At 39.1% G+C, this 14004-nt stretch overlaps 1 protein-coding gene and 1 non-coding gene across 4 annotated transcripts in view; both read left to right on the forward strand.

The window, feature by feature from the left end:
* The first annotated feature begins 1971 nt into the window (after nucleotides 1-1971).
* RBM46 (RNA binding motif protein 46) overlaps nucleotides 1972-14004 on the forward strand; it is a 49536-nt gene continuing 37503 nt past the window's right edge. For 2 of the 3 annotated variants that reach the window (XM_078002386.1, XM_015139377.2), the window contains exon 1: nucleotides 1972-2630. The gene's annotated coding sequence lies outside the window, so the exon portion shown is untranslated. The remainder of the gene's footprint in view (nucleotides 2631-14004) is intronic. The other variant, XM_015139380.3, reaches the window with a different exon arrangement.
* On the forward strand, nucleotides 7755-7941 carry LOC114678614 (U2 spliceosomal RNA). Its single transcript, XR_003730044.1, has one exon. It is a non-coding gene; the product is annotated as a U2 spliceosomal RNA (small nuclear RNA).

Consider the following 14004-nt stretch of genomic DNA (forward strand, 5'->3'; position numbering starts at 1 on the left):
CTTTTGGATAATAAAATCTTAGAAGAAATCTAACCAAAATGACATACAATGTTAAGTATGGGAAGGGTCTTTAAACAACACTGTCTCATCTATGGCAAGGTTCTATGGTCTGACTATAATGCCTGTTGAGAAGCCCTTGTCTATTTGGTTTTCTTTATACTTGAGGAAAAAAAAAAAAAAGAAAAAAGGGAAACAAGAAAACCAGCAATGTTCAACAATCCTTCAGGCTATTTCCAAGAACAATCTTTGTACCTCACAACATCTCCACCTAGTGACTCCTTAAGGATCTTACAGCAATTCCTAGAAATTACTCGTTTTAAATTTACAGTAATATGCCTAACCTCATTTCAGCTAGTTTCACCTTAAACACACGTATTTAGAATTAATTACTGGGAACTGAGAAGGTACCGACATGAAAATGAAGAATGCGGAGAATCTTTTTCTGGAGAAATAAAAGAGCAGCAACAAATAGTAATCAATATAACAATCACAGTTTCCGAGGTAGAGAATTGGTGACAGTCAAACAAAGCCAAACCAGGTCTATCAGTCTAGGTTTCCTAGTTGCTTTATTTTGAATGCACACATCTTATATAAAATGACATTTGTATTCATTGACTAAAGGGCAGACAGCTTACAAAAAATATTTGTTGGGCTTCCAGTGTGCATCTAGTATTATGCCAAGTTTTCCACTTGTTTCTGGACATATTTTGAGACAGTATAGTATAGTAATTATGTCTGTAGGTTTCAAACTGGAGCCACTTACTTGCTATACGACTTTGTCCAAACTACTTACAGTTTCTGCATCTGTTTCCCCATCTGCAAAGTAGGGCTAGTAACTTTACCAAAGTTATTGTGAGAATTAAATGAAAATACGAAAAGCCCTTAGGATTGTTTCTGGCATCTAAAAGTGCTCAATATTTGTTAATATCATTTATTATTTTATCCTCACAATCCCCACTTTAAACAGGGTCTGTCTGGCTCCAAAGTCCCTGCTAATTCCTCGCTGTTGTAGTATATTTAAAAATTAAAAATAAACTTTGTCAACAAAATTTAAATCGGTAGACATTCATTAGTTCCTTGAACATATGGAGAAAATACATTAGTAGTTAATCTGTAAGAAATAACCTTGAGGTTGGGAATAAGGAGACCTGTGTTACTCGGTGATTATTCTGCGCAAGAAGTTCCTTGTTAGCGAATCTACATGAGCTAGGTTCTTTATTGTCTAATATTCCATGAATCTAATATTATCTATAAACAGTTGGTTCCTGAAGGTGGTTTTTTCTTTCCTTGTCTGCATTCAATCTCGAGCTGTCTTCAAAGGAAGCAAAATTGAAGTTATGCATACAGAATGCCAAACAACCCTATCTGTGAAAGTTGGTTTTACAGGAGCATAGAACCCAGTTCGGCAGTTTGCCTCTGCCAAGTATGTCTGCAAGCTGATTAGTGTCAGCATCAGGCCTATTGCTAGGTCTCCTAATTTAACCCATTTTCTTAGTCATTTAAATCACTTATACTTTATACTTTTAGTCCTATTTGCAAATCCATCTTTTAGCTTTATAACCCACCGCCCCCCAGCCCCTAATTTCAAAGGTCTACCGGATATACGTGGTTGTTTTGCGTCAAACTAGCAGTTTAAGACAAGAAAACTACATCAAACAAGAAAAAGAACCATTACGATGCATGTATGTTTTCTCTTAACTACGGAATTTCACATTATAGCCCTTGTCTTCAAACACCTAAACAATGCAAGCAGGACCTTCGTTTATTATTCCGTGCCCACCCACACCCTAAAAACCGCTCTCTTCACCCCAATTGCTCGAACTGCCTGTCACTCCAAGCACTTCTACTAGCCCAAGAGCCTCATTTAAACTTTACCCCACTCTCCCCTCCTCGCCCCGCCCCGAAGCGAATTCCTGATTGGCCGAGGCACCACTCCTCGTGGGGCTGCTTAGGCCACTGCGCGCGGTGCGCGCTGGGAAACGAGTGGAGACACGAGGACTAGCGCGAGCGCTCCTGGTTGGCCCCCCTCCCCCTGCGGCGACCCCCCGCTCTGACCGACTGGTCCCCTAAACGGTGGCGGCAGTTTTTGGTCGTTGGTCCCCGAGATTTAGGACCAACATTTGGAGACCCCAAGGGGTGAGGAGGGGAAAGGGGAAACGGGGTCACTACCAAACCACTGCTAACGGCTGGAGACAGTGCCCGGCTCATTCTCAGGGCAAATACACAGTGGGGGCTGGAGGCGGTGGCTGCGGGCTTCACCCCGCGTCCTTCCCCAGCCCCGTCGAGCAGTGGGAGAGCAAGTGTCCGAGACGCTGCCTCCCGCCCCGGCAGCATCCTGCCGGAAGGCGCCCTCGCAGTCACCCAGGCGCTGCATGGTGAGGGCCCAGCGGCCAGTCTCTTTGGCGCGTCTGGCGGCTTCTTCCGCCCCGCGGCGCAGTGCGCTCTCCGCCTTATTTCCGCTCTCCCCCGCTGCCTTCCGGCCGCTTCCCACCTATGCTGCCTTCCGTGTTCTCCTGACACGCTCCAGCCGACGACCAACGACCGCTGCAGGCCCGGGCCGCCGCCTAGCTGTTGGGCCCGCGCGTCCCCTGGAGGCTTTGGGACGCCGTCTGGGGCGTCCCGACGGCTGGGTGAGATTAAGCAGTCTCGTTTCAGAATTGAATTCAAGTTGGGTGAGCTTTAGCAGGTTCCTCGTCGTTTTCATGGCGTTCTAGACGGGGCTTAGCCTCGAACTTTCCTCTGCCGTTGTCTCTTTTCTGTCTCTTCCCCGAGTACCTCCTGTGTGCTGGGCTGTGGGCAGTGGAAGGCCGCGGGTGTTCAGGGAAGATAGCTCGCCAGTCTCCCGACATACGGACGGCAGTACGCGTCGTGGCACCACCTTTGTTTCCTGACATCTGGTAGTTTTTAAACCACTAATTTAAAAATGTTTCTTTTGAGCTACTGGAAAAATCGCAGAACCCGGAGTCAGAAGGCGCGGGATTTAATAATCCTGGCGTTAATATTCTGAGACGTTGCGAAGCTCCTTGATTTATATGGGCACCAGTTTTCTCCTGTGTAAATTTAGCTTAGGTAATATTTAAGTTCTTTAAGCTTTAACTGTCTTTACATTCTTGACAAATTTCCCGTAACCTTTACGTTATATGGTAATCCTAAAATAGGCAGATACCAAAGAGGAAATATCGTAAGGAGTTTTTTAGATTTCTTTGTTTTGTTTTGTTTTGTTTTTTGAGACAGAGTCTCGCTCTGTCGCCCAGGCGGGAGAGCAGTGGCAGGATCTCGGCTCACTGCAACCTTCGCCTCCCGGGTTCAAGTGATTCTCCTGCCTCAGCCTCCGGCAGTAGCTGGGACTACAGGCGCGCGCCACCACGCCCAGCTAATTTTTGTATTCTTAGTAGAGACTATGTTGGCCAGGATGGTCTCGCTCTCTGGACCTCATGATCCACCCGCCTCGAGATCCCAAAGTGCTGGGATTACAGGCGTGGGAGTTTTTTTCTAAGTCTTGGCCTCTAAAATTGGCCTGATTTTGTGTTTGAGAATGGCGTTATAACCAGGAAGCAGGATATGTTGCATGTATAAGGAGAATAACATATAAAGGTCATGTTCAAGTGTCGGTAGAATTTTGCTTATTTAAATAATGGGAAGATATTTTCATTGCAAGAATCACCATAATGTATATACAGTTTGACAGACTTCCGTTTGGATCTCCTTATGGGGGTCTAATGATAGATTTGTTTTCAGGGCACACATTTAAAACATTCTACTTTGTTTGCATCTGTCTGCATCTGTTTGCATTGTTAATAAAATTTGTTTGCATCTTTATAGACAAAGATGACTGTTAGTGCTGCAGTCACTAAATATTAATGCTTTCTGCTTAAGGCACTGCTTTGATTGCTAATTTTCACTTAGATTGGAGTAATGGACTTGAATATTATTGCCAAATATACATATCAACACTTAAAACGTGCATTACTGGATATATCATGAAATAAGAATTATTGATAACGAGAGCAAAGCCAGTTTATGGACTGAAATTAAGCCTCAGGTTTAATGGTGTTATTTTATTGTTAGAAGGAAGACATGTCAGTTTAAGTAGAGTTTGTGAATACAAATCAAGTAATTGCTGTAAAAATTGCCCAGATTTGCATATTAATGCCGAATATCATTTCTCATTTTACTACCCGAAGGTTGATGAGGCAAGAAAATATGATCTCTGTGTTCAGATTGGTAACAGATTTAAAATAACAGATTATGAAAGACCTTGTGTGAAGAATGGTGCACTTAATTTGGACAAGAATATGTAGATATCTTTATCCTGAATTCAAAGAGCATATACACCTTCGTGTTCAAAGCAATATTTTTTAAAAGTATTAGTTACAGTTTTTTAAAGTAGCTCAAGTTTTAAGTCATTCCAAATTTAAACTTAATATTAAAACTTATCCATTATATATTTAACTTCTAGCAATAAAATGTACTCTCATTCTTTAATAAAAACAACTTAAGATGGAATTCAACTGATCCATCTACATTTATTTCAAAATAACTTTAGACTTCCGTATCCACACAATTTTGATGAACTCTTCTCATTTTCCAACCATGTTGGCTGTAGTGCAGTCTGTCAGTAAAACGAATTGCTGCTTAAAAACAAACGGAAAACCTCCATTGACCTGGCAACCGTGGTTTCCATGTACTATACTCAATGACAACTGAACAAACAAACGAGGAGTTTAGTACCATGTAATTCAAGGAATGTCATAAAGATTTAATGTGCCTCTATAAAGGCACATTTTGATCTTCTTTTTTTTTTTTTCATTATTACATTGAGTTTTTAAAACCAACAGTAAGATTATATAATGTTCACTTTCACAGCTTTCTGAATTTTTACAGTAACTTGGAAGATGAAGTTTCAATTGTAGTTTTAATACAGCTGACACAGTTCCTTTAAATAATTTTCATTAATATTTTCCTAAATTGTGCTTGTCATTTTTTTATTAATATTCTTTCTATTTTTGAAAGGCAGTACAAATTTGAAAATGCGTATTTTTGATAATTATTAAGAAGGTTAAAATTAAAGGAGATATAGTGAGCACTTAAAGACAAAGGCTTGATTCGGATTGTTACTTCAATAACTTATGATTTGCTATCCTGTCTTGGCATTTTGCTTCATACCTTAGAGAGGTTTTTTTTCCTTTCTTCTATTTTTTTTCTTTTGAAAGTGAGCTAGAGAGGAATCTTTGAAAGTCCACAGTTTAGGGAAAAAAATACATATCTGAAAGCTGGAGTTAAATATGGCACAACTTTTAATTTCTCATTCCCACTTTGTCTGCAAAACCATTTTTGTCATTCTCCTACTCAGGATCCCTCCTTACTTGGATTACTTGGGTCAACAGGGAAAGGAAACAAGTTTTTTAGAATGCTTTGGAGTGTGACTCCACACCTGAAAGTGGCAGAGGACAAATTGAGTCTGGAAGCCTCAATTGATATGTCAGTTTTGCTCTAATGTATAGGACAGATGTGCTTTGTTGGATATTTAGGTAACTCTCAGATTGATTCTGGAGTATTTTAGAATGAATGTATTGTATGCTTGTTTTAGATTTGATTGTATTTCTCTGGCTATTCTTGAATTTTGCCTCTTTCAGAAATATACTTTTGTTAAATTAATACAATAAAGTTAGGTAATTTTGAACTTGTGAATTATACACATGCATATGTTTGTTTTGGAGGCTTTGAGATAACACTTTTTTATTCTAAAGAGTATAGGATTGGTGACTCTTGAGTGTGTCTTTTACTTCTGTAATTTCAAGCTTTTATAATATTTTGATTGAGATTTCTTGAGATGTACAAAGTCTAGCATATGTTTCTAGTCATTCTCTAGTATAAGGAGCCTTTAATGTGTATAGATTGGCCTGTTATTTCAACATAAGAACCTAGATAATCTCTTTAAAAATATAACTTTAGAGACATGAATTAACCCCAAAAATAGGCCTGTAAGGTAATTGTAGGGATGGGTTGGATTGCAGAAATCAGCCATTTGGAGCTGGCCATGAATTGTAGTTAAAAAAAAAAAAAAAAAAAAAAAAAAAAGTCTTGTTTATTAAGTTAAATTCTACATTTTGGATAAAATGGGAGCATATATTGCTTCTATAACCAGTAAGTAGCATATGTAAAGAACCATATTAAGGCTGGTGCAAAGTAATCGCTGCTTTTGCCATTAAAAGTAATGGCAAAAACAGCGATTACTTTTGCAACAGCCTTTTAAGTAGATTCTTGTTTTTTCTCTCGCTGTTTTTCCTGTAGCCTGTTTAAAAAATCTCACAATTCCCTATTCACATTGTGTCAACATGATCTTTAGTGTAGTGGGCCAGTATGATGTCCTGTGGGATGTCGAGGCCATTGAAGACTCTCTAAACTAAATTATGGAAGAGAGTTCAGAGTTACGAATTTCTGAGGCTCCATGGTTTTGGGCCCTTGGTCTTTTCGATTACTAATTTTGTGACTTTAAGCAGGACTCTTCATATTTGCTTTTGGTTTTCTTGTCTACAGTATTGGAGGTCATCTAAGGTCCACTTGCAGTTCTAATATTTTCTTACTACAAAATCTTCAGTAATGGTATATGGCAAAACCTAGAGTGAAATAGTGTTAAATTGAGAAAGGTAGTTATATCATTTAAAATGCTCTTACTTTTAAAGGAATAGTGACAGAAAACATTGGATTTTTTAAAAGACAAAAGACTGAAAGTTGGTTGCTCAGTCAGTCCTTATCTTTTTTTTTTTTTGATGGAGTCTCGTTCTGTCCCCCAGACTGGAGTGCGGTGGCACGATCTCAGCTCACTGCAGTCTCCACCTCCTTGGTTCAAGGAATTCCCTGCCTCAGCCTCCCGAGTAGCTGGGATTACAGGCACATGCCACCACACCTGGCTAAATTTTTTGTTTTTAATAGAGACGGGTTTCACCACGTTGGCCAGACTGGTCTTAAACTCTTGCCGTCAGGCAATCTGCTCACCTCAGCCTCCCAAAGTGCTGGGATTACAGGCATGGGTTACCGTACCTGGCCAGTCTTTATCTTTTTGATGGTTCTGATTACAAAAAATAACATTTCTTTTATCTGAATCTATTAATAGTACATTGTTTTATTTGTTGCATTTGGTGTCACATAAATCTTCCATGAAGTGTAGTGTAAGATACACAGCTGATAATACAGACATAAGACTTTTCCCTTGATAAAAATTATTTTCTACTTTATATTTCTGCCATTTAATAAATGTGTGAGGATATTCATCTTAAATCTTCACTTAAAAAAAAAAAACAGTAGGCCGGGCACGATGACTCACACCTTTAATCCCAGCACTTTGGGAGGCCAAGGTGGGTGGATCACGAGGTCAGGAGTTCAAGCCTGGCCAACATAGTGAAACCCCATCTCTACTAAAAATACAGAAATTAGCCAGGCATGGTGGTGCGTGCCTGTAGTCCCAGCTACTTGGGAGGCTGAGGAAGGAGAGTCACTGTACTCCAACCTGGGTGACAGAGCGAGACTCCTTCTTGGAAGACAAAAACAAAAACAAAACAATAAATGTGTGAGGTTGGTAAATTATGAGAACCTAAAAACAATATAAAGATAAATGAGATAGTACTTATCATATTGAAAGGAACAAGAAAGGAGGAAAGCTGAATAGCATTTTTTCCTTCTCCAGAGATAGAACTTTATAATACAGCTTTATTATTTTTTAATATTTATTATTTTTTAATAAGTGAGTTTCTATCGCTTCTTGGCCTTTTGGCCAAGATCAAGTATAGTATGTGTTATTACCAGTTTAATATCTGATATGTCTTCTGAGGACAAATCTTTTTGTTTTTTTATTACACTTTCAGTTCTAGGGTACATGTGCACAATGTGCAGGTTTGTTACATATGTATACATGTGCCATTTTGGTGTGCTGCACCCATTAACTCCTCATGTACATTAGGTATATCTCCTAATGCTATCCCTCCCTGCTCCCCCCACCCCAAGACAGGCCCCAGTGTGTGATGTTCCCCACCCTGTGTCCAGATGTTCTCATTGTTCAGTTTCCACCTGTGAGTGAGAACATGCAGTGTTTGGTTTTCTGTCCTCGTGATAGTTTGCTCAGAATGATGGTTTCTAGCTTCATCTGTTGCCTACAAAAAACATGAACTCATCCTTTTTTATGGCTGCATAGTATTCCATGGTGGATATGTGCCATATTTTCTTTTTTATTATTATTATACTTCTAGGGTACATGTACACAACATGCAGGTTTATTACATATGTATACATGTGCCATGTTGGTGTGCTGCACCCATTAACTGGTCATGTACATTAGGTATATCTCCTAATGCTATCCCTCTGCCCTCCCCCCACCCCACGAGAGGCCCCGGTGTGTGATGTTCCCTACCCTGTGTCCAAGTGTTCTCATTGTTCAATTCCAACTATGAGTGAGAACATGTGGTGTTTGGTTTTCTGTCTTTGTGATAGTTTGCTCAGAATGATGGTTTCCAGCTTCATCCATGTCCCTGCAAAGGACATGAACTCATCCTTTTTTATGGCTGCATAATATTCCATGGTGTATATGTGCCACATTTTCTTAATCCAGTCTATCGTTGATCGACATTTGGGTTGGTTCCAAGTCTTTGCTATTGTGAATAGTGCTGCTATAAACATACGTGTGCATGTGTCTTTATAGCAGCATGATTTATAATCCTTTGGGTATATACCCAGTAATGGGATGGCTGAGTCAAATGGTATTGCTAGTTCTAGATCCTTGAGGAATCGCCACACTGTCTTCCACAGTGGTTGAACCAGTTTAGTTTATGATCCCACCAGCAGTGTAAAAGTGTTCCTGTTTCTCCAAATCCTCTCCAGCACCTGTTGTTTTCTGACTTTTTAATGATTGCCATTCTAACTGGTGTGAGATGGTATCTCATTGTGGTTTTGATTTGCATTTCTCTGATGGCCAGTGATGATGAGCATTTTTTCATGTGTCTGTTGGCTGCATAAATGTCTTCTTTTGAGAAATGTCTGTTCATATCCTTTGCCCACTTTTTGATGGGGTTGTTTGGTTTTTTCTTGTAAATTTGTTTAAGTTCTTTGGAGATTCTGGATGTTAGCCCTTTGTCAGAGGGGTAGATTGCAAAAATTTTCTCCCATTCTGCAGGTTGCCTGTTCACTCTGATGGTGGTTTCTTTTGCTGTGCAGAAGCTCTTTAGTTTAATTAGATCCCATTTGTCAATTTCGGCTTGTGTTCCCATTGCTTTTGGTATTTTAGTCATGAAGTCCTTGCCCATGCCTATGTCCTGAATGGTATTGCCTAGGTTTTCTTCTAGGATTTTTCTGGTTTTAGGTCTAACATTTAAGTCTTTAATCCATCTTGAATTAATTATTGTATAAGGTGTAAGGAAGGGATCCAGTTTCAGCTTTCTACGTATGGCTGCCGCATTTTCTTAATCCAGTCTATCATTGATGGACATTTGGGTTGGTTCCAAGTCTTTGCTATTCTGAATAGTGCCACAATAAACAAACGTGTGCATGTGTCCTTATAGCAGCATGATTTATAATCCTTTGGGTATATACCCAGTGATGGGATGGCTGGGTCAAATGGTATTTCTAGTTCTAGGTCCTTGAGGAATCGCCACACTGTCTTCCACAATGGTTGAATCTATAAATTACCTTGGGCAGTATGGCCGTTTTCATGCTATTGATTCTTCCTATCCATGAGCATGGAATGTTCTTCCATTTGTTTGTGTCCTCTTTTATTTCATTGAGCAGTGGTTTGTAGTTCTTGTTGAAGAGGTCCTTCACATCCCTTGTAAGTTGGATTCCTAGGTATTTTATTCTCTTTGAAGCAATTGTGAATGAGAATTCACTCATGATTTGACTCCCTGTTATTGGTGTATAAGAATGCTTGTGATTTTTGCACATTGATTTTGTATCCTGAGACTTTGCTGAAGTTGCATATCAACTTAAGGAGATTTGGGGCTGAGATGATGGGGTTTTCTAAATATACAATCATGTGGTCTGCAAACGGGGACAATTTGACTTCCTCTTTTCCTAATTGAATACCCTTTCTTTCTTTCTCCTGCCTGATTGCCCTGGCCAGAACTTCCAACACTATGTTGAATAGGAGTGGTGAGAGAGGGCATCCCTGTCTTGTGCCAGTTTTCAAAGGGAACGCTTCCAGTTTTTGCCCATTCAGTATGATATTCGCTGTGGGTTTCTTATAAATAGCTCTTATTACTTTGAGATACGTCCCATCAATACCTAGTTTATTGAGAGTTTTTAGCATGAAGGGCTCTTGAATTTTGTCAAAGGCCTTTTCTGCATCTATTGAGATAATCATGTGGTTTTTGTCTTTGGTTCTGTTTGTATCCTGGATTACGTTTATTGATTTGCGTATGTTGAACCAGCCTTGCATCCTAGGGATGAAGCCAACTTGATCATGGTGGATAAGCTTTTTGATGTGCTGCTGGATTCAATTTGCCAGTATTTTATTGAGGATTTTTGCATTGATGTTCGTCAGACATACTGGTCTAAAATTCTTTTTTGTTGTTGTTGTGTCTCTGCCAGGCTTTGGTATCAGGATAATGCTGGCCTCATAAAATGAGTTAGGGAGGATTCCCTCTTTTTCTGTTGATGGGAATAGTTTCAGAAGGAATGATACCAGCTCCTCTTTGTACTTCTTGTAGAATTCGGCTGTGAATCTGTCTGGCCCTGGACTTTTTTTGATTGGTAGGCTATTAATTATTGCCTCGATTTCAGAGCCTGTTATTGGTCTATGCAGGGATTCAGCTTCTTCCTGGTTTAGTCTTGGGAGGGTGTATGTGTCCAGGAATTTTCCATTTCTTCTAGATTTTCTAGTTTTTTTTTGCATAGAGGTGTTTATAGTATTCTCTGATGGTAGTTTGTATTTCTGTGGGATTGGTGGTTATATCCCCTTTATCATTTTTTGTTGCATCTATTTGATTCTTCTCTCTTTTCTTTTTTATTAGTCTTGCTAGCGGTCTGTCAATTTTGTTGATCTTTTCAAAAAACCAGTTCTTGGATTCATTGAATTTTTGAAGGGTTTTTTTGTGTCTCTGTCTCCTTCAGTTCTGCTCTGATCTTAGTTATTTCTTGCCTTCTGCTAGCTTTTGAATGTGGTTGCTCTTCTCTAGCTCTTTTAATTGCAGTGTTGGCTAGTCAATTTTGATCTTTCCTGCTTTCTCTTGTGGGCATTTAGTGCTATAAATTTCCCTCAACATACTGCTTTAAATGTGTCCCAGAGATTCTGGTATGTTGTGCTGAGGACAAATCTTAAATGGATTTTTCGAGCAAGGAGAGGCTTGCTGCATCCACTCCACTCATCAACTTGATATTGCAGTACCTCCAGGAACAGTGCATTCCCCTCAGGGAAATAAATTTAAAAAAAAAAAAGCAAAATGAGTTTCTTCAGAATATCACATATACCCGTTTTTCAAATGTAAATATATGTTAAAATGAACTCTTAGGGCCCAGATTGTATTCATGGGTAGATATTGTATGATATTACAATTATGACACAATGTTGACTAAGACAATGCAGAATTCTATTACTGGTCAGACTAGGGAAGTTTTAAGAAGTTTTCTATTTATATTTGGACAGGTTGCTCTTAATGTTTGCTAACATGAAAAGTTTTATCATGGAAAAGGGGGAGAAGTTAGCCATTTCATTGATGGGACAAGTGACTAAAAAGATCAGATGGGAGGTAGGAAGAACTGGCAGGTTGAATCTAATAAAATGAGATTAAGTTGATTCTAAAATCTGGTTACTTGATATAGGGCAGGGCAGATTTGAGGTTTTTGTTGACAGCATGCTGAATTTTAGCTGACAATAGCATGCAGCTGTGTAGAACACCATTGTGCTGTTTCTCTGTACTGCTGGAGTTTTCGATTTTGGCCAACCACACTTTTGAAGGAAGAAGAGATAGGATAATGAGAGAACATAAACTATGTCATATAAGAAACAGTGAAGTAGCATTTTCCTGTGGTTCTGTAGAAAATAGATAGGCCGGGCGCGGTGGCTCAAGCCTGTAATCCCAGCACTTTGGGAGGCCGAGACAGGCGGATCACGAGGTCAGGAGATCGAGACCATGCTGGCTAACACGGTGAAACTCCGTCTCTACTAAAAATACAAAAAACTAGCCGGGCGAGGTGGCGGGTGCCTGTAGTCCCAGCTACTCGGGAGGCTGAGGCAGGAGAATGGCGTAAACCTGGGAGGCAGAGCTTGCAGTGAGCTGAGATCCGGCCACTGCACTCCAGTCTGGGCGACCGAGCGAGACTCCGTCTCAAAAAAAAAAAAAAAAAAAAGAAACGTAATAGATAGGCCAAGGACAATTAGGGTATCATGCCAAAACACTTGAATTAAAGCTGAAAAGTTCTTTTTAACTGAAACTTTTCTTGGCCTTAAATACACAGATGATCATTATGATCCTTTTAAGAGGGATGTGTAGTGATTTCTCAGATATGTTTAGACATGGAACATATTTTGGAGACCTGTTAATCACCTCTGGAACAATGTTTTAAGGGATGCCAGTTTAGGAAGTGTCTGGTTAAAATAGCTGATAATGAGGTCAGGTGCCGTGACTCACGCCTGTAATTCCAGCACTTTGGGAGGCCAAGGTGGTGGATCACTTGAGCCCAAGAGTTTGAGACCAGCCTGGACAACATGTTGAAACACCATCTCTATAAAAAATTAGCTGGGTGTGGTGGTGCATGACTGTAGTCCCAGGTACTTGGAATTGAATCATCTTTTGAATGCCATTATGTGAAAGAAGCAGGTTCTCTGTGGCCAGAAGGTGAAAATCAGGATTGATATGTGAAAGTTACCAGGAAAGAGATTATGATACATTATAAGAAATAACTTTCTTAAATAGTTATTCAAAGTTTAGTTGCTCTAGAGGATGAGTTCTTTGTAAGAATCAAAAATAAGATGAATGTCTTCTTTGTGGCAATATTATAAAGAGGATACACATATCAGGTGGATGGTTGAATTAGATGATTTTTAATATCTCTTAATAAATCTGAAATTATTTTTATTAATGGTTTTCCAAAAAGTTTTGTTGCTGAACTTTTCCATCTAAGTTAATACAGTGTTTGGGTTGTTTTAAAAAGCATGCAATAGTTTTTCAAAGAAGGTATGAATAATTGATTTGATGTTATAATCTAAAAAAATTATGAAAAATATCTGGATTCAGGTACTTGCATTGCTATTTGTAAGTTTTATGACCTCAAGTAAATCACATAGCTTTTCAGAGATGTGAATTTTAAATATCTAAAATTACGGTAATACAAGTAGGGGTTAGGAGCCCAGCATTTGGGCAAACAGATTTCTAATTTGAATACCATGTTTACCTTATCAATTTAATAGCAGTATGACTCTCTCTTGGTCTCGATTTGTGTATTTTTAAAATGGAAAAGAAAAATACATACAGGATTACTAAAAGAATAAATGAGATAATGTATATAAAGTGCCTGTCATTATATGTGGTATTTAATATGCCAAATCATTAAATGTAGAAATAAAATGGAATTTCATAGATTAGGAAAGTGAAGGTCTCCTGACCAACAACTGTAATTCAGGTCGTCTCCCACACAGTTGCATTATTTTTAGTTAAATCATGATGTCTCTCCTTCTCTGTCTCATTCATTGAATGAACATTCATCATATGCCAGGAAGTCTGCATGGTGCTTGGGATTCAGAAATGAAAGGCTAGACCCTTCTCAATGTCTGGTAGCAGGAGGGAGGTAGAGGGAATTGACAGTCATAGCATCTGAAATGGATTCTGTGATATAAGGATATAAGTATATATAAGGGAATACTCGATTTAGAGTTGAGAGGGAAGGTCAGGGAGGGCTTTCCTGGAGAATATTAGGGGTAGGAAAGGCCAAGAAATTACAGAAGGACTATAGGAACAATTTATGTAAAGGAACATATGAGCACCTGGCATATTTGAGAATTTGCAGATAGGTCAGCATTGT

This window comes from Macaca mulatta, chromosome 5 (assembly GCF_049350105.2).
Source record: "Macaca mulatta isolate MMU2019108-1 chromosome 5, T2T-MMU8v2.0, whole genome shotgun sequence".
NCBI classification, from domain to species: Eukaryota; Metazoa; Chordata; class Mammalia; order Primates; family Cercopithecidae; genus Macaca; species Macaca mulatta.